This window comes from Ochotona curzoniae, unplaced genomic scaffold (genome assembly GCF_017591425.1).
Source record: "Ochotona curzoniae isolate NIBS_2020 unplaced genomic scaffold, NIBS_Ocur_1.0 contig_2210, whole genome shotgun sequence".
Classification (NCBI taxonomy): Eukaryota; Metazoa; Chordata; class Mammalia; order Lagomorpha; family Ochotonidae; genus Ochotona; species Ochotona curzoniae.
This window is the reverse complement of record NW_024465369.1, coordinates 13,482,462-13,501,907: the sequence shown is the minus strand read 5'-3', so window position 1 is coordinate 13,501,907 and position 19,446 is coordinate 13,482,462.

Sequence of the window (19,446 nt, the reverse complement as noted above, 5' to 3'; positions counted from 1 at the left end):
TTGAATGGTGGGAAATGCAAATAGATTCAAATAGACTCGGGATCAAATTCTGTCTCATAGTCTCTGGTCTTCACATTTTTACATCTAAAATGTTAGAAAACAATACTAAACTTATGTGGATTCTTTTATCCTAAACAATAAAGTTTAGAAAAGTATATGAGCATCCTGTTAATCGTAGGCTTGGAATAGAGCAGATGATATTTTATTACCATTATTATTCGTAATTAAACTTATAGCACTTTGGACTTAAGAGGTCAATGTAAAACCATGAACATTTACATTCAAATATACCTCCTGGGAGAATTTTTTATTCTAACCTCCCTTTGGTTATAGCCAGGATTCTGAGTCATTTCTCCTGTGTGAACAGGAGTAATTGGCAATAATTATACCTATGTTCTGGCATTACTTAAGAGAAGAAATGCTCACGATCCATTTCAGACAAGTGATGGATCTTCTTTCAAGCAGTCAAACCCTATTCCTGCATCCTCTTCACCTTCTGTCATTTTGAGCAGACCTGTAATCAAAGAGTTCACAGTTAGCTATACCCTCAGTTGAAATGATTAGTGAAGTACATACTTGAAATTTGTTTGCCTTTTTGCCATTCTCCCTCATGATAGTATGCAATTTCATTAGTGATGGCTAATCTGCCTTTGTGAGTGCTCATGGTGGAAATGTTCCTTCTAACACCTGCTTTCTGCTACGGAAGCATAGGTCTAGACTTCTCTCCTTGTGTTCTGAAACCTACATTTGACCAATCTGTTGCCCCATAGTAGGCAGTGGATCTTTGAATTTTGAACACCTGGCATTGGATTCGTCACAGTAGTGCCATATTGTGCTGTGCTGCCTAGAACACCTATACTTTCCATCCATTCTCAAGCACCTCATCAATTCTCTAAGCTCTCTTGCACTTTCTAATTGGTTCCTTTCCACTAAAATTATCTGATCTGATTTGCTCTTATATACACCAAGAATCATAATTATGCCTTGTAGTTGGCGGTCATCAGATTACTTCATAACAATGTCGTAGTTAAAGGGTTAAGTAATGGAAGACTCTTTAGCCCAAACAGCTAGAATGACTGAAAAATTGTCACAACTGATTCTTTTTTTTTTTTTTAAGATTTATTTTTATTATTTTTTTTTTATTGGAAAGGTGGATATACAGAGAGGAGAGACAGAGAGGAAGATCTTCCATCCGATGATTCATTCCCCAAGTGAGCACAACGGCCAATGCTATGCTGATCCGAAGCCAGGAGCCTCTCCGGGTCTCCCACGCGGGTGCAGGGTCCCAAAGCTTTGGGCCATCCTCTGCTGCTTTCCCGGGCCACAGGCAGGGAGCTGGAAGGGAAGTGGGGCCGCCAGGATAGAACCGGCACCCATATGGGATCCTGGGCCTGCAAGGCGAGCACCTTAACCACTGTGCCACCGTGCCGGGCCCCCAACTGATTCTTTGACCCTCTCAGCATGATGTCTTAGAAAGGGCCAGGAGACCTGTCCTTGAGTTCTTTTTGTGCCCTCTGTTTTACATGATCCTCAACCTCAGCTTTCCTTCCCATAAATCGAGGGGTTGGGATGGGATGCTTTCACTTTGCCTTCATTGAAAAGATCTCTGATTCTAATCATTGCTTAAAGATCGACTTTTTATCATGTGTGCAAGCTGTTGAGTTGGCTGCAGAAGTGTTAAGGCCCCCTGGAGCTAGCAGTTTTAGTGTGAGGATATCATAGAGTGATAGAAAGCAGGCACATGATAACTCAAGGTGGAACATAAAAATGTATACCAAATATATGGTGCTGGATGTTGGAACTGTAAACATTCTGAGCTGGAGTCATTGGGGAGGGTCTTAAAGAGGAAGGTCTTTACAGACAAGTCATATAGGTGACTGATATAAAGGGAATGATGAGCCTGGCAGGGGCATGGCTGTAAATGAAAGGTGAGCTAGGAATATTTAAGGGCTGTTCAGTCATTCCTCTTTTCCTTCTTCTAGCTTTAATGGTTATTGTCTTGGGGTCATATTCTTGACTACAGAATGAGAAGTTTGAGCATTTTCTCCTGACCAGTAGGAGAGTAATGGCATGGATGGACTGATTTTTTAGGGAAGGTTAGTTTGCATTTCCACTAGACAGAGTGGTCCTTGAAAAAACTGGAGTCAGGATACAAACTGGAATTACAAAAGCCAGTCCATATGTAAGGAGCTATATCTACACTCTAGGATAAGGCTGAAAATAAGCCAGATGACAAAGAATTTTTAAACCAAAAAATGAAAAGTAAATATAGGAGAGAATTAGAAGAGATTTTAATTCTTATTAGTTGTAAAGTTATATTAAAATATGAAGCAAATCAACATACCTGCTCAAAACTCCCCACTACTTTCCCCCAATATGTAAAGTCATGTTTGTCATGATCCACAGGACACCGTGGTGGGCTTTTGAATGTCTCTGTGACCTTGTTCAGAGAACCAAACCCATGAGGCTCAGCCATATCGGGTCTCGTTGCAGGTAGTCTTCTTACCCAGAGACCTTGCCTGGTTCTGTTAATTGCCCTGGCTGGAGTTGTTGATGAGGCATTGCTATTTCAGTCACACAGGTCTCTGCTCAAATATTCCTTCTTTGTAGACGAATTCCCTCATCTTCCAGTGTTAACAGACAGCATCTGTCACTGACCACATACCCTGTCAGAAATGTATGTGACAACATAACTTATACTCATGTATTTATTATCATTTCATTGAAGAATATATTACTTATTTTTTTTACTACTTCAGGTCACTACATGAGAACTCAATACATATTTGTGAGTGAATGACTGATTTTTTTAATTGATGGGGACAAAGGCAGTTATCCAAGAAAACAAGAAAATTGATTTGAGGATGGATGCTCTCAACTTTGATTTTGATCTTGTGGGTGTGAAATGAGATTTTGATGCCCAGTAACATAAAGGTTTCATGGTTGTTTTGAAAAGTACACTATTTTTTTTTCAACAAATTAATTCCTCAAAGGGGGGGGAACCTCTCTCAAAAAGTGTTTTGATGTTTGCAGTAGAAAAAATACAACAGTTGACTCTAATCAGAGATTAGCAACTTTCAAATAATTTGTAAAGTTCATTTTCTGTGGTGCCCAGAGCTTTTAAACAGGGGGTTAATTTGAACCGAAAAAGATAAAGGTGAGGCATGTTAATTGAATCTCCTAGCTATCTGTCCATTTTATTACAAAAATAGATTTCAAAACTACAGTTATAAGAGGAAGTGATTTGACTAATTTATAGGCCAGACTGTGTTTTTTCTGAAGCTGACACCACCCCCACTCCTTTGCTTTCTTGGCAGCCTTGCTCTCAGAAAGGGCCAATTCACTCATCTTTCTGGAGACGTGTATGTCATCTAAGCTCCCTCACTGTCATGGCAGCAAACAGCACATATATTTCCTATCACTTAAAATAAAAACACACAGAACATCCTGTGTCAATTTGCAGCATCTGAGCAAAAAGCATAGGTATTTGTCATCTTAGGGAAGCAAGCCAGGATCTTGCTGTCCTAGTTTGATATATGGATTCTTTAAAATTCTGTGGGAAGGGCCCCATGTGATAGCCTAGTGGCTGAAGTCCTTGCCTTGCACCTGCCAAGATACCATTTAGGCACCGGTTCATGTCCTGTCAGCCCCACTTCCCATCCAGCTCCCTGCTTGTGGCCTGGGACAGCAGTGAAGGGTCGTCCCAGGCTCCTGGGTTTGGGTTGGCTCAGCTCTCGCTGTTGGCGACCACTTGGACAGTGAATCATCAGATGGAAGATCTTCCTCTCTCTCTCTCCTTCTCTCTGTAGACTTGACATTCCAATTTTCAAAAAAAGTTAAAAAATCTTTTTTAAATTCCATGGGAAATAGAAAATAAGAAAAAAAAATATGTACATGGTTTAAAAAATTATTTTGCCCCAAAATAAACATACACTTTTATTCTATTCCCCATGAAATTTTTGAATTACTATCATATAATCAAGGGAATGTAAACCTGCAGATAATGTAAAACCCATGAACTGGCAACCAAGCCCCTTTGGGTATTCGTGGGTTTGCTCCTTGCCCTTGTGTGATTGCCAATTGTTTTAGTCCCTGTGTGGAACAAAATGTACTATTGGGGGGTGTGATGGCATCAGGAAAGGGAAATAGGGCCCCCCTCTTTCTGTTGCTGTCTCAAGGCTGGATTTAGGGAAACCAGAAGTGGGCCACAGTCTGCATGTATCTAGGGTACAGCGGCAATTAGAAGCCACAGTCATGTGTCAGGAGGATTCTCAATCAGATAGACTGCATGTTTGGGATGGCCTGGGTCTCCTAGAATCCCCCAGTTATGTTGGCCGGGCTGGCAAAATCAATGGAGAGATCATATGAAATTGGAGGTGAGAGTCAAAACCTTGAGGAGGGGGCTTCTATTTTCATTCAGAAACCCAAGTGTGTTATTTTATCAAGTCCTTTACATCCTTCAGATCAGCCTTCCCTGTTTTCTGCCAGGTCTCTATGGAAAAGCTTTGCTGTTGCTTGAGAGAATGCATTCTCTGTGGGATGCTGGGCAATTACATTTCAAATAGCAGTGGGCCTCTTAGTAGGAGATCCTGTTATTGCTGCTGGAGGAAGTGGCCAATCATGGCAGCAGGAGGAGGCAGTGGGAGAGAGGGTGAGACTAAAGGGCAGTTGCTTTTATATTCCATTTAGATAAAAGGCCATGAAGTATTTGGAGATAAATTTCTTTCAGAGACTAAAGAAATGCCTGTTAGAGTGTAAACATTTACTGTAAAATATGTGGTCTAACATGGCCCTATTACATCTCATGAGCTATTTGAGTCTCTGGACTGCCACATGGAGTGGAGGCAGATGTGTGCTTCCCTCCAGCATTGATCTTGATCAGCAGTGTTTGTAAGTCATGCTCATGTCAGCTCCAGCCTTTACTAGGTCTTTGGTGGAAGAGATGCTAGTCAGAGGCTCTGTGCTGGGAATTTCCACAAATGACAGTGTGGCACTGCGTGACTGTCCTCATTTACTCACTAACATTAAGGGGCACTGGGTTTTCTGCTTTTCTTGAGGATTGGGTCATATTAGGAATTTTTTTTTAAGATTTTTTTTTTATTTATTGGAAAGTCAGATATACATAGAGAAGGAGAGACAGAGAGGAAGATCTTCCATCCGATAATTCACTCCCCAAGTGACCACAACGGCTGGTGCTGTACTGATCCGATGCCGGGTAACAGGAACCTCTTTCCAGGTCTCCCACGCGGGTGCTGGGTCCCAAGATTTTGGGCCGTCCTCAACTGCTTTCCCAGGCCACAAGCAGGGAGCTGGATGGGAAGTGGAGCTACCGGGATTAGAACCAGCATCTATATGGGATCTTGGCGTGTTCAAGGCGAGGACCTTAACCACTAGACCACACCACCAGGCCCCATATTAGGAATTTGATCAAGCTGTGGATTCCACTCCATTATATGTGTGTTTGCATTACATGCACCCTACTGGTAAATAGATGTGGGGTGGTTTCTGGGTCCGTAAAGCCTATGGGACTCTATAGGCTCCCTTACAGAACTACCAGAACATCAAAAACAAAGACAAATCAAGAATCGGTCATATATTTGAGCCCAAAGCCATTTTATTGTTTATTTGCAACCTGCTGCCTTACAACTAGATTTTTCACTTGTGATAATTGAGACTTGGTTGTTTTGTGAATCAGGCAGAAAGGAATGATTCCCAATTTCCTGAAGGTCCCAGGGGGCCGACTTCTAGCGTAATTCATTATGTATATGGTAGGTATGTTACAAAAAACACAATTAAGTGCAAGTTGGCAGACTGGGCTTTTGAGCATGAGTGTTGTGTTCTCTATGACCTGTATTACTGGTTAATATCTGCCCTGGCTGGATTGGTCTTAGTTACACATATTCCAGCAAGTTAATTTTTTAACAAAGTGTTTGCATATTGATTATAGATTGATTAATGTCCATTGACAAACACTGATCTTGAATTTCACTCAATAAGAATTTTGCAGGTTTTACCTCCTGTGATGAAAGGATAATGATTGACTTTAAAAAATAACCATTAACTCTCTAATTGGAACACAAACAAAAGATAATTGGAAAGCTAACCAATTTAACTCACAGTGTTGAAGATAAGATCCAGGGTTTAGAGTCCTGTAGATTTGGGATCAAGTCCCAGAGCTGCCCACTCTTGTGACTTTGGGTAACTCAAAGCATGGCTCATCCTCTCTGCAGAATTTAACAACAGTGGCTATTCACAGTATCTTGAGGAAAATTAAATGAGATAGGACATCCAAGTATTTATCAGAGTTCTTGTTATATGAGGCATTACCATTACCTTTGATGTTTTTATTGTCATATCTGGAAAAACCCTTCAGCAATCACTCACTGCTTGCTGCAGGCTATGCCTGAGGATATTACACAAATAACTGAGCTTATTTACTTATAACCTGCTTTCTCCTGCATGAAGATGAGGCTCTTCAGGTCAAGCACTATGTCTTAACTTAGCTTCCATGCCCATTTCAATAAACAACTGTTGAACAATTATCTGTTCTTACCAGTAACTGTGAGCTGCCTCCAGAGTAACGTTCAGTCTGCAACTGCCTCTTGTGTGTGGGTCACTGCCTGTCTTTCAGCCATTATTTCTCTCTTCTATGTGTCATGCTCCTTCAAACTACTTTGTTAATGAATCTTTGAATCCAATGAGCTTATCTCATATCTATCTGCAAATCTATCTCCATAACTTGACACCTATGACTTCCATGGTTTATAATATGAGTGAGTTCCCTTCCTTTTTTGGTTGGACAGTGATCAGAGATTTATTGTGCATTTATTATGTACCACATTGTGGGTTGAATTGTGCCCATCCAAAAGATATGTTGACATCCCAATAGTACCACAGAGTGCCACCTCAAATGAAAATAGGGTCATGAAAGAGACAATTAGCATAAAATGAGGTCATTAGGCAGGCCCTAATATAACATGACCTGTGTCTCCATGAAAAGGGAAAGTAAAGACATGGAGAAGATGCATGGGGGTATTGAAACAGCCAGAAAGACTGTCAGGTGAAGATGGAGGATTACAATTGTTCACATACAGCCACAGGAAGGCCCAGTTCTCCCAGAAGCAGTCAAGGCTTGAGGAGGATTCCAAAGCAGCCAACATGACTCAGCCTTTGCCTTTTTTTTTTTGAGCTTCTAGCCTTAAGAACTGTGAGACAATAAATTCCTGTTGCTTCAAGCTGTGCACTTTGTGATACCTTGTGACAACAACACTAGGAAAGTGTTGCATGCCACATATTAGAACCAGCGAGAAAAGAGAATTCTAAAATCTTAAAACAGTGCTGTACTTTTGTACCTTTTCCTCCCTATGTTTCAATAATGGAGAATGATATATGAATTTTAACTTCTTTCAAGGGGTAGGCAAATAGCCAAGGCATAGTACATAATGATGGGTGGAGAATTGCGCTGTGTTTTTGGTTACTTGACCGACTAAAAAGTTGAGTTTTTTTAGTCTTATTTTTTCAGCCATGAAGGAGAAGAGTGGGCCACATCATCTAGTTTGTCATCTAGTTCCTTTTTGAATCAAACATTATATGATCCCACATTCTGGGTCAAACATTTTGAAATTGTACAGTCTCTTTTTTTTTAAAAAAAGATTTGTTTCTTTTTATTGCAAAGTCAGATATGTATAGAGGAGGAGAAACAGAGAGGACTATCTTCTAACTGAAGCTTCACTTCCCAAGCACCGCAATGGCTGGGCTTCACCAATCCAAAGCTAGGAGCCCGGAGCCTCTTCTGGATCTCCCACACGGGTGCAGAGTCCCAAGGCTTTGGGCCATCCTTGACTGCTTTCCAAGGTTGTAAGCAGGGATCTAGATGGGAAGTTGAGCTGCCAGGACCAGAACTGGCGTCCATATGGGAACCTGGAGTTTTCAAGATGAGGACTTCAGCTGCTAGGCTTCCACATAGGGCCCATGCAGTCATTTCATCTTTTAATTTGAAGTAATTATAAATTCATCCACAGCTGTAACAAGTAGCACTGAGAGGTCTCATGAACCCTCAGTTCAGATTATTTAGATAATACCAACTTTGATAGTTATTTAAATTGCACAATTGTTAATAAAATTCTACTTATCAGAATAAAACTTTGAAAACATTTTTCTTAGGCAATTCTGTTTATCTACCAGGCTTAAGGAAGACACTGAAATCTGGCTTCTGAACATTTCTATGGTAAAATATATGGTCTTTTTGCTTTACTAGCCATTTGACTTGTTAGCTCTTTTCGTTTGTAACTTTGATGAGTGTAATTCCAAGAAAGGAAAATTGAGTCATGTTTTTGTCATTTGTTTGAAAAATGTACCTGAAAGGTATATTCTCCCATTATGATCTCCTGATTTTTTAAAATCATAGATTTATTTTGATTTTTATTGGAAAAACAGTTTTATACAGAGAAAGAGAGAAAATCTTCCCTCCACTGGTTCAGTTACCATAATGGCTGGAGCTGAGCCCATCTGAAGCCAGGAGCCAGGAGTTTCTTCTGGGTCTCCCATGTGGGTACACAGTTCCAAGGCCTTGGGGCAGTCTCCATTGCTTTCCCAAGCCACAAACAGGAAGCTGGATTAGAGAGAAGTAGGGTAGGCAAGACAAAAACTGGCACCCATATGGAATACTGGCATGATCAAGGCGAGAATTTAGTATCTGAGCCATCATGCTGGGCCCAGGTCTCTTGATTTTGTAGTAATAATATAAATATAATATTGATAGTAACAATCAGTATTTGTTTAATGCAGTAAAAGTTGTCTAAGCAAGGCTAATCTTATTCTAGGTGTTGAGAATCATCTTATTCAATCCTTAATCCTAGCAATACTGTTTTAGAGATGTAAAACTGAAGCCCAACTTTTACAATAAATGGTTGTAACTTGAATTTTGAACTTAGATCCATTAGACTCTAGATTGTGAACTTATATTGTACATAAATATTTATAAATAGCCATATCATTTATATATGACAACCTACACATATAATGCTTTTTTTTAAAAAAATTTATTTATTTATTCAAAAGTCAGATATATAGAGAGGAGGAGAGACAGAGAGGAAAATCTTCCGTCTGATGATTCACTCCCCAAGGGAGTGCAACGGCCAATGCTGTGCCGATCCGAAGCCAGGATCCAGAAACTTCTACCAGGTCTCCCATGTGTGTGCAGAGCCCCAAAGCCTTGGGCCGTCCTCAACTGCTTTCCCAGGCCACAAGCAGGGAGCTGGATGGAAAGTGGAGCTGCTGGGATTAGAACGGGCGCCCATATGGGATCTGGTGAGTTCAAGGCGAGGACTTCAGCTGGTAGGTCACGCCGCCAGGGCCTATAATGCTTACATGTAGTTATGTTGCTTACATAAAACATAACTTTTTATATATTTATAAATATATAAGCAAGTATTTATACCTATCATGCTGTAGTATCCATGACTAGAAGTTAGCTCATTCACAACCGTGAGTTTTAGTTAGGTGTTTAGACTGTGTCTAAGATGTCTCAGTTCTGCCCTTTCCAAATGCATTATTGCATGTGAACACATGGGTGCAGTACTTCTTATTCCCTGCCAAACCCCCAGGGGAGGGGCGGAGAGAAGCTCCTCCTTCCAATCTGGCCCCAAGGTTTTGGGCTCTGCAGTTAAACTTGGCAGCAAGGCACAAGTGCTGAGCATACAGTAGTGGAGATCTCCTTCCTCTCCTTTCCTTGGTTTCCACTCTGATCCAGTGTCACTTCCGTTTTCAAAATGGAAAGAGCTTCTACCTGACTTTAGTCTCAGGGGTGGTCAGCTCTGCTAAAGGGCTGTATTTTTCAAAAGTCATGCAAAGGAACCCCCAATTTTTTTGGGTAGGCTTGTGTTTCATTTTTTTGGTTTGTACTATCTTGTATTAATGACCTTGCTTGTTAAAAACACCATAAAATGACTCATAGGGGTGGTGAGCTGTTAAGGCTCCACTCATGCTAATTAGCCACTTTATTTTCTTTATCTACATAGTTCAGAACTGGGGCAAAAGTCAATCCACTTTAAAATGTTATGTTGCTTTGTTTTGTTTTTTAGCTTACATTCACTTCCACCAGGGAAATTCATAGATCCATATCTCTCCTTTTGCATTTTCCTGATAACTTTCTAAAATCTTGATCATTTCTTTTTATTTATCTTGGTTACAATCATGTACATTTCAACTGTAACATTGCTATGTATTTTATCATCAGAGATTTAATGAGACATTATAATGGCCAGGCTACATTCTGTTCCACAGTCCCATTCAACATTGCTTTATCCTAAAACACAAAGAATGTGATGTCAGGATGTGTCCTTTGGGCTGGAGTAGCATGAAGAGTTCCCTATGTGGAATCTCATGAGGAGATTTGAAAATGCCCTGTTGTGGGTTCTGCAATTTTTTGTGCAAAGAGAACTCTCAGAAGCAAAGGGATTGTCACTGCATCTGCTACGTGAAGAATCAGAAGCATGAAATCTGCAGTTTGAGCTGGTTAATGATTAGCTTGTACTGGTTCAGCTGCATGAACTGGCAGGTGGGTGGGGTCTTTTTTCATGGACATGGTGAGTCCAGGGACAGGGGTGTCCTTGTCAGCAGTTGGTAGGGATGCCTGATAAGTTCAGCACGTGAGGGAACTTGAGCAAGACCAAACAGGAATCAAGAGTGGGTGCTGGTTCAAGCTTCCCAGTGTTTACACCTTCCCAGCTCCATGTTCTCTGAGTATTCTTTCACCCCACAAGTTTCCGTTTGTATCATCTTCTTGGAATGTGACATTTTTCTTCATGATGCAGACTTATCTGCCACTTTGGATAGCTCAGACAGGCCTACGATTATTCAGAATCAATTGCTTCCTGATCCAACTGCTGAGGGAAGGCAAAAAACATTTTAGAAGTCTAATTTTTTTTAAAAAAAATTATCTGTACCAGGTAAATAGGATGGTTAGTTAGAGATGTATTACAAAGGTTACAGGGGGCTGTATCTGAAAATGTAAGCATCTCTTTAGGGCTGTGTTTTAGGTATTTGATACAATTCACTCTCCTGTCAAACAATTAGGCCCTGTGGAAAAAATAACATTTCTCTAATTTGTTAAGGAAGATGTATACTCGATTTACAAATCTGAAAGGAAAATAAATCCAGATCCAGAATGGAGTTGGATCTTGATCTGTTTGATAACCTGCTGCTTCTGTATGTACAAAGGATTCAGCGAATAATTGGAAAAGAGCTTTCTCTCCAGAATATCAGAGCTACTGTCTAGCTTCTGACAGACTCAAGATAATTTACACAGTGCAATGCATAAAGCTTACTAATGGTTATTCACTTAGATGTGCAAAATACAAAAGGCTCTAGGTTAAAGCAATGGCGATGAATCATTTATGAGATATTATCTACTGAGATGGATTGGGTCCATCTGTTAAAGCTGGAAAGTTTGTTGTTGTTGTTGTTTATATATAACTTCATTTAATCTTATTTACAGTGTTTCAAATGAGCCCAGGATTAGGGCAGATAAGCAAGGGATTTTTCGATTCACAGATAACTGGAGTTAGTAGTTTCCTGTATGAAATCATGTGCTGTCCCTGGGTCCTGAAAAAAGCTAAAATAATGTAGCCCTGTAGTGCAATATCTCAAAGGCCAAGCCACGCTGTTGTACATGGATGTTCCAAGCAATGCATTTCCCCTCCATTTATCCCATCTGGGAGTTGTTATTTTCCTCCCTCTGGGGAGACATAAGCCTATTGAATGAAATACACTGAGGGAGCTGGAAAATCTGAAAATCATATAGATAAAAAATATTACCATGTCAACACTAAATCCACAAAATTGGACTAGTGCTAGCTACCCGCAATCAGGTTTGAACTGACTTTTGGATTGTGCTTTGAAATGTAAGCTTCATACTGCAGACTCTTGCCCTGATTTTCAATCAATGGGGAACCGTGCCTGAGAAGGCTGACCTGTTGACACACATTGAATGGCTATAGGTTAGTGTCAGAGGTAGAGGGTACAATAGGTTGAACCACAAGTTATTCATCTTCATTTGAATTACCCTAAAACATTTGTTATCTCTTCAAGTAACTGGCAATGCCTTAAGGTTATAAATCTCAGATTTCTTGTTTATCCTATAGGGTTGACTGGATAAATAACAAATATTCTGTCAATATAGTTGACTTTTAAAGTAGTAACCTATTATTTTTTTCTGTTTCATTCTAGAATGTCTGGAAGAACATTTATTTATTAGATACCTTTTTATTCATAAATACCTTTTGTTACTTGAAAGGTATTTGTATGACTGTTTTTATCAGATAGTTTTTGAGATTTTTTTGGTTGATTGGCACCCAATGGGACCCAGACACTTCTAGTCTTCTCTCTTATCTGAGACCATACATTAGCACTCAGATATTAACTTCCCAAGAAATCATTGTTTTACTTGAATGTGGAATATAGCGTTTGACTGGCTTCCAGGAAAAGTAGCCCATATGTTGAGCTAAAATTTCTACTCCAGTGATTAAACGAGGGGTACCTGCTAAGTTAACATTCTCTAGAGGTTATTTGGGAAGTGACAAAGTGATAAGGAAACATAGACACTATCCTTTAATGAAGAAAAAACAACTGTTTTGTCACAGGTTGCTGTGCATATGAGAACAATACAGATACATTTGCCATTTGTCTTAGAGAAACAGACGTATGTCATGAGGAATGGAAAATGATGAGAACTCAAGCCAGGTTCCACAGGAATGAACGTTACTGTGAGGACTCAACAGCCACGCACGGGAGCCGTGCTGGAGCCGCATGAATGCTTACAGACTCCATCCTGAGGGAGGGACCCAACTTCCTAGTATTCCTGGAGGGAGGAGTGGCATTAGGAAAGGTGACAGCAAATTAGGGAGGCTGAGGCAGAGGGTAAGAATCTCAAGGCAGCCGTAGCAGAAAAAATAGAAGGAAATCCAGAGTGATGGAGTCAGGATGTGAGTTTAACTCTGGGGTGAGGAGACAGCTGGTTTAGTGTGCAAAGGTCACTCGGCTCTATCATAACTCCAAAATGGCAGATTAGCAAAGGAATCTAAATCTGAAACCAACTCACAACTATTTTTTGGTGTGTGTGGAATGGGATTGTAAAACTTGAGCCCTTGAACAGTTGTATCAGTGCTTTGAATTTTTTAAATAAGAAAGAAATTTGATCTCAATATTAGATGCAGGCATGGTAACTAGAAAACTGTCTCTACAGTTTCTGCCAGATAGGCTGATGTCTTGCCATTTTCTCCTATGTGGTGGATAAAAATGTAAAAATAGAAGAGAAATTGATGCCTAGTCAATGTAAACAGAGTCTAAAAGCCCCTCCCCGCCTTGTTTTCTGAATATTGATGGTTCTAAGCAAACTAAAAAGTAAGTTTACTTGGCCTCTGGAAGGTGATAGAAGAAATTGAACAGATCATTAGAATCAATGGCAGAAAGTGATCCAAATTTTGTGAAAGTATTAAGAGAACCATGAATGGAGGCAAAATGAACTTGAACTATATAGTCCTATAGCCAGGGTTCAAGCTCTCCCTTAGATAGTTACAAACCACTGTTTGAGAGGCATTTTGAATGGGCTCTTCCCAGGATTCTAAAACTCTCTTCTCACAAATTTGACCACTTGCAAAGAATATCATTTTAACACAAGTCTGTCATGAATGGAGTCATCTACTACAGCAAAAGGAGAAAGCATGTTAGATACTGAAAACCCTGAGGGCCATTCATTATTGTCATCATAAGGAAGCACAACGGTGCATTGGTCCCTCTGTAATGATGAGGTTTTGAGAAATGAGGAACTTTGTTTTGGTGGTAGTCATTTCAATGGATGTGTTCCATTTAGATTTAGCATGGAGCTTGTTTTGGAAATGGAGCTTTAGGGCTCTGTGCGATGGCTCAGTGGATAAATCATCTTGCATGTGGCAGGATTCCCTATGGGTACTGGTTTGTGTCCTGGCTGCTTTACTTCCCTTCCAACTTCCTGCTTGTGGCCTGGGAAAACAGCAGAAGGATGGTCCAAAGCTTTGGAACCCTGCACCTATGTGAGAGACCCTGAAGAAGCTCTTGGCTTCTGGCTTTGGATCAGCTCAGCTCCAGTCATTGCAGCTACCTGGGGAGTGAACCAGAGGATGGAAGATTTTTTCCCTGTAAATATGCCTTTCCAATTAAAAAAAAAAAGCAATAAATCTTAAAAAGAAATGGAGCTTTAGGTCTTTGCTTTGGAGAAATTAGCATATATCAGTATATAGATACAGGTTATATATACGTGTATATATATGTGTGTGTATATATGTATCCCATGATTGAATTACAGAGGAGGGTTTTTACCTTTTGTTGCTTTGATGTTTGTTATTGTAATGACAGTTTTTTGTAGTGGAGATCTGTCTTCTCTCTTTTCAAAAACCCTTGGCAGTGCTGAGAGAAAGGAATACAAGTCCTGTCAGTGGTCACTGTATCTTTATTCAAAAAACAACATTCTCTGCTGTAGTACTTCAGGGGTTCCTCAACTGTTGCCTTAGTCAGTCTTTTGGGGGACACTGAAACACAGGACCAATTGCACATATTATCTAAAATGGCATACTAATTGAAATTCTTTCTGCTGTAAGAACTCCAAACTCCTGCAACTGTGACATTAAGCAAGGTACATGTATTAGTTTTACTGATTTGAAAGTTATGTCCCTGAAACTTGTTTAGCCTGCTCAGAGCTACTCTCCAGATGTTCACATCTATCTCGGTTGTCATTCTCATGCCACGGACTTCTTATCTTTATAACAGCCATCCTATGACTGCGTAACAGTGGTCACGACTTCAAGTGTTATGTTCTCACACAGTGTCAAAGCTAGAAATGGAAGCAGAAGAGTAGTTTTGGACTGTCTTCACTTGAACAATGGACTTCATCTTCCACCTGGCTAGTAGGCTTCAATGTCCAGTCAGTTGGTTCTGTGCTGAAGCCTCCCTCTGGCTTAGGAACATGGTTCCATTTAGGGTACTCACCCACTTTACCTAATCCTCATTATCAACCAGATTTTGATGCAAAGAAATATCTTCAAATGTCGGTCATCTTACTTTTCTGTATGTTCATTCCTGTGACTATTCATCATGAAATGTTACTGAAGGACAAATGTTACTGAAATGTTACTGAAGACAGTGTTGAGAAGTTTCCTTCAAAAAGTTGTGTGTATGGCATAATTATCACATGACTGCTGGTGATCCATAGTCTTCAATTCTAGACAGTGATGGAGTCGAGGCACCACCGTGTACTAGTATGATTTAGATTTTGCTTATTCTTAACTTGCATTGTTTTTCAGTTTTTGCCTAAATGCCTCTCTTTGGCTTCTAGATTCTATTGGCATAAAAGGAAGGAAGGAAGGAAGGAAGGAAGGAAGGAAGGAAGGAAGGAAGGAAGGAAGGAAAGAAAGAAAGGCGAGTGAGTGAGCTGTGTGGACAACAGCCAACAGATCTTCATTTCTGGTTTTTCATAAGAATCTTTCTCTGTGTTTCTAAAAACAGTTTTGCATGGAGTCATGAAACAGAATAATTGGTATTACTTGGTAGCAAAAAGTGGTCAAGGCAGGTCAAATAGTTATAACTAATGGAAGATCTTGAAGGTGAAGGAGTTATGTCCTAGTAAAGTGGATTTTGTTTTATAGAACATATGAAATTTTTTAAATTGTCCCTTAGAAAAGCCAGTAAAGAAATGCAAAGAAATCACCAAATGTGTGATGGCATGTGTGAATGTATGCAATGGAAAGGTCATTTGTAAAGGGTGTACCACATGTTTAATAATATGATAAAAATCAAGCAAATTATACTATATCTCCCTATACGGAACATTATGCAGCTTTTAAAGAGGATGTTTATAAAGAGTGTATCAGAATGAGAAATGATTATTTTATATTAAATGAAAAAAATAAGATGAAATTTTCTAAGTACTTTAATTATAGCTATGCTAAATATGCTTCAGAAATACTGCAAAGCAATATATCAACTTTCTAATAGTATGATAGGATTATGATTAATTTTTTTCCCCTTTCTTGCAGCGTAGTTTTATTTACCATGAGTGTTTTAAGTCAATTTTATAGTTGTTTTTGAAGGAAAGAAATGCTACCAAGAAGGCAAGTGTTTCCATCAGGGATCTAGCAGACAACAGATGATCTACTGAAAGGGGGATCATGTTCAGAGGGTTGGACGAAAGAATAATGTTCAAAATTGTAGGTAAGTTGCTGACGTATCCTGGAGCTGATAACCTGGATATCTGCAGCTCCATAGGAAGGTCTTCTAAAGAACTGCTGTCATGAAAGTGGCAATGAGATTTTTATTGAGGGATAAAGTTAGCTGGGGCAGATGACACAGAAGTAAACAGGCCATACTTCTGTCTTTTGCCAATCACCTGTCGGCAGTCTACTAGCCAAAGCCAAGCAGACGCCAAAATGCATGGGAGCTCTTTGATGTAGTCCATGCAGGTCTTCCAGGATGCACAGCTGGATGGGCAGCATCGGGAGCCATACTAAAACATACATGGGAGCTATCCAGCAGAGCAGGACACCCAGGAGGACAGTTTGCCTAGTTGGCAAGCTTGTTTCGACACTGACCTCAGAGTTTGTATCTTGATCTCATTCTTTCAAAATAAAGGACCATGACATCTTTCCAGTCCAAAATTTGTGGATTGGGCGCTGACAGGCAGATCTAACTAGGAACAATTTCTAGGAACTTTCATGTTTATAAGTTGTACTGAATAACTGGATGCAGACTAGTCATGACTTCGTTCCATTGGAAGAAGAAGAGTACAGTAGCTCAATAGAAAACAGATGAGGAGAAAGACTTGGAATGCAGAGTCCCAGATACATTGTAGATATTTGTGACTATGGAAGAAGATGAGGCTGTTCAGAGGGAGTGATGAGGAACTGAGGGCCCATTTATGCATGATCCCAACCCTTGTGCTTCCAAGGGCCACTGGGAGGGACAGAAGGTGATAAAAGGTGCTTGGATCCACTGATACACATTAGACACTACTGAATAACTCTGCTTAGTTATTCATCAAATTATTTCCATACCTTTCTGTCATAATTATCTCTATTTCACTTGTGCAGAAACTGAGGCTAACTAATTTTGCTAGTAAAAAATTATACATCTAGTTGAGGCCAAGTGAGGATATAAATCAACTTGATCGGGCCTGGCGCGGTGGCGCAAGTGGTTAAAGGTCCTCACCTTGCAAGCCCGGGATCCCATATGGGCGCCGGTTCTAATCCCGGCAGCCCCACTTCCCTTCCAGCTCCCTGCCTGTGGCCTGGGAAAGCAGTCCAGGACAGCCCAAAGCTTTGGGACCCTGCACCCATGTGGGAGACCCGGAGGGGGCTCCTGGCTTTGGATCGGCATAGTATCGGCCCGTTGTGCTCACTTGGGGAGTGAATCATCGGACGGAAGATCTTCCTCTCTGTCTCTCCTCTCTGTATATCCGCCTTTCCAATAAAAAAAAATAAATAAAAATAAATCTTTAAAAAAAAAATCAACTTGATCTACATTAAAGATACTGCCTCCCAGCAGTAAAGACAGGGGGAGAGAGGGAGAGAGAGAAAGAGAGAGAGAGAGAAATGGAAGCCATAAAAATCCAAAGGGAAAAAAACAGTTTTGGGACAGAGGTAGAGGTATATTAAGTAGTCATTCATGTTAAATTTGGAAAAAGTTTTTAAAAATGGGACCAGCACTATGGTTCAGTAGGCTACTCCTCCATCCCATTGTGTTATCACCTCTTATGGGTGCTGCTTCATATTCCCAGTAGCTCCACTTCTGATCTAATTCTCTGCTTATAACCTGAGGAAACAACAGATAATGGCTTAAGACCTTGAACCTTGCACCATATGAGATACCTGTTCCCAGCTTTGGATCAGCACAGCTGTGGTTGTGATGGTCATATGTCGAGTAAATCAAAAGATGAAAGACCTGCTTTGTCTATATCTCCTTCTCTCTGTAAATCTACATTTAAAATAAAATAAATAAATCTTCATTAAGTATTTTAACGCATCAGTCTCGGGCTATTTTTAAATGGTTGCAATATGAATAGTTCTAACCCGTGTTTTTGGCATACTTACTTTTTGTTTGCTTTTATCATAGCTGTACATTTGAGCTCCAAACTACTGTACTGAATATTATTTGTGAATATAGTCTCAAATTTCTACTATAAGCGTGTTTACTTTTAGTTTCCTTAAGCATTTTTTTTTTTTTTTGCATTGGTAGGTTTGTCTTTGATAGAGTTTGATAAACTAAATCTTGGCTTTATGGGTGTGTCAACTGATGAGGGTTACAGATATGTTTTTGCTGTTTGTGAGGGAATGAGACCCACGCTTTGGAGAATCATCCCATTCATGTGTGTAGACAGGAAGCAGCATGTGTATTAGCAAGTTTATTGGAATAGAAAATATATCTCATACTCTGAAAAATTTGTCTTGGGAGCCATCAGGCATTAAACTGTTACCACATTAGAGTGCAGTAAAAAGGCAAATTTAGGAAATTCCTGAAAAGATGATTTCTCCTATGATCTGATGATGGTACAGTAAATTCTTAGTTTCAGAGTATAGATGCCATTTCAAGTTAAGTATATGCAATTTAAATTAAAGATGCTCAGATGTTAGCTGGCTGCCACAGCATATTGGCAACAGCATGTGTTTGAACTAGAGCAGATAATTCAAATGGCTCGTTATCCACTTACATTCTAATCATCTATGAGGTGGCTTCTCTCTGGGCAGGCTCAGCATGCTCTCAGGGGAGATTTTATAGCTTCTGAACTTACAGGATGGGAACAAGAGTTGTTCTGATTGTTGTGACTTGCCCATCCAATCCAGTTTCTGGACTGCTGTAGCTATTTCACGTCTTTACGTAAGCCTGGTTTTTTGTTTGTTTTTTTTTTTTTTTTTTTTTTTAGGGCTTTCCTTAAGGTTGCAGCAAATGGCTTCTGAGCCTGGTTGCAGGTGGGATGATTCAATTACTCCTGCTGCAGAAAAAAATCATCCCCAGATTTAAACTGAAACATAGTAATATATATATATATATTTTCCTCAAAGTTCTGAGAGTTGACTTGGCTCATCTACATGATTCCTTTTTGGGTGTCGGAATGTGCTTGGGTCTGGACTCATCTTCATTTCCATGATAGATGATTGATATTGGCCATCAGCTTGGATGCCAGCCAGAACAACTGGATTTGACATCTCTGTGCACCTGCTTGGCTTCCTCACAGCCTGATTCCAAGTGTAATGTCCTAGGGGGACCAGACACACATGACATTGCCCTGATGATTACTTTACCTTGGGAGACATATTATCTCTTCCAATATAGTCTCAGCCTGCCCAGATTTAAGGGGAGGCAGTTCAGTGCCCAACACACAGAAGATGATCTTTTGAGCTTATCATATAACCAAGAAGATGA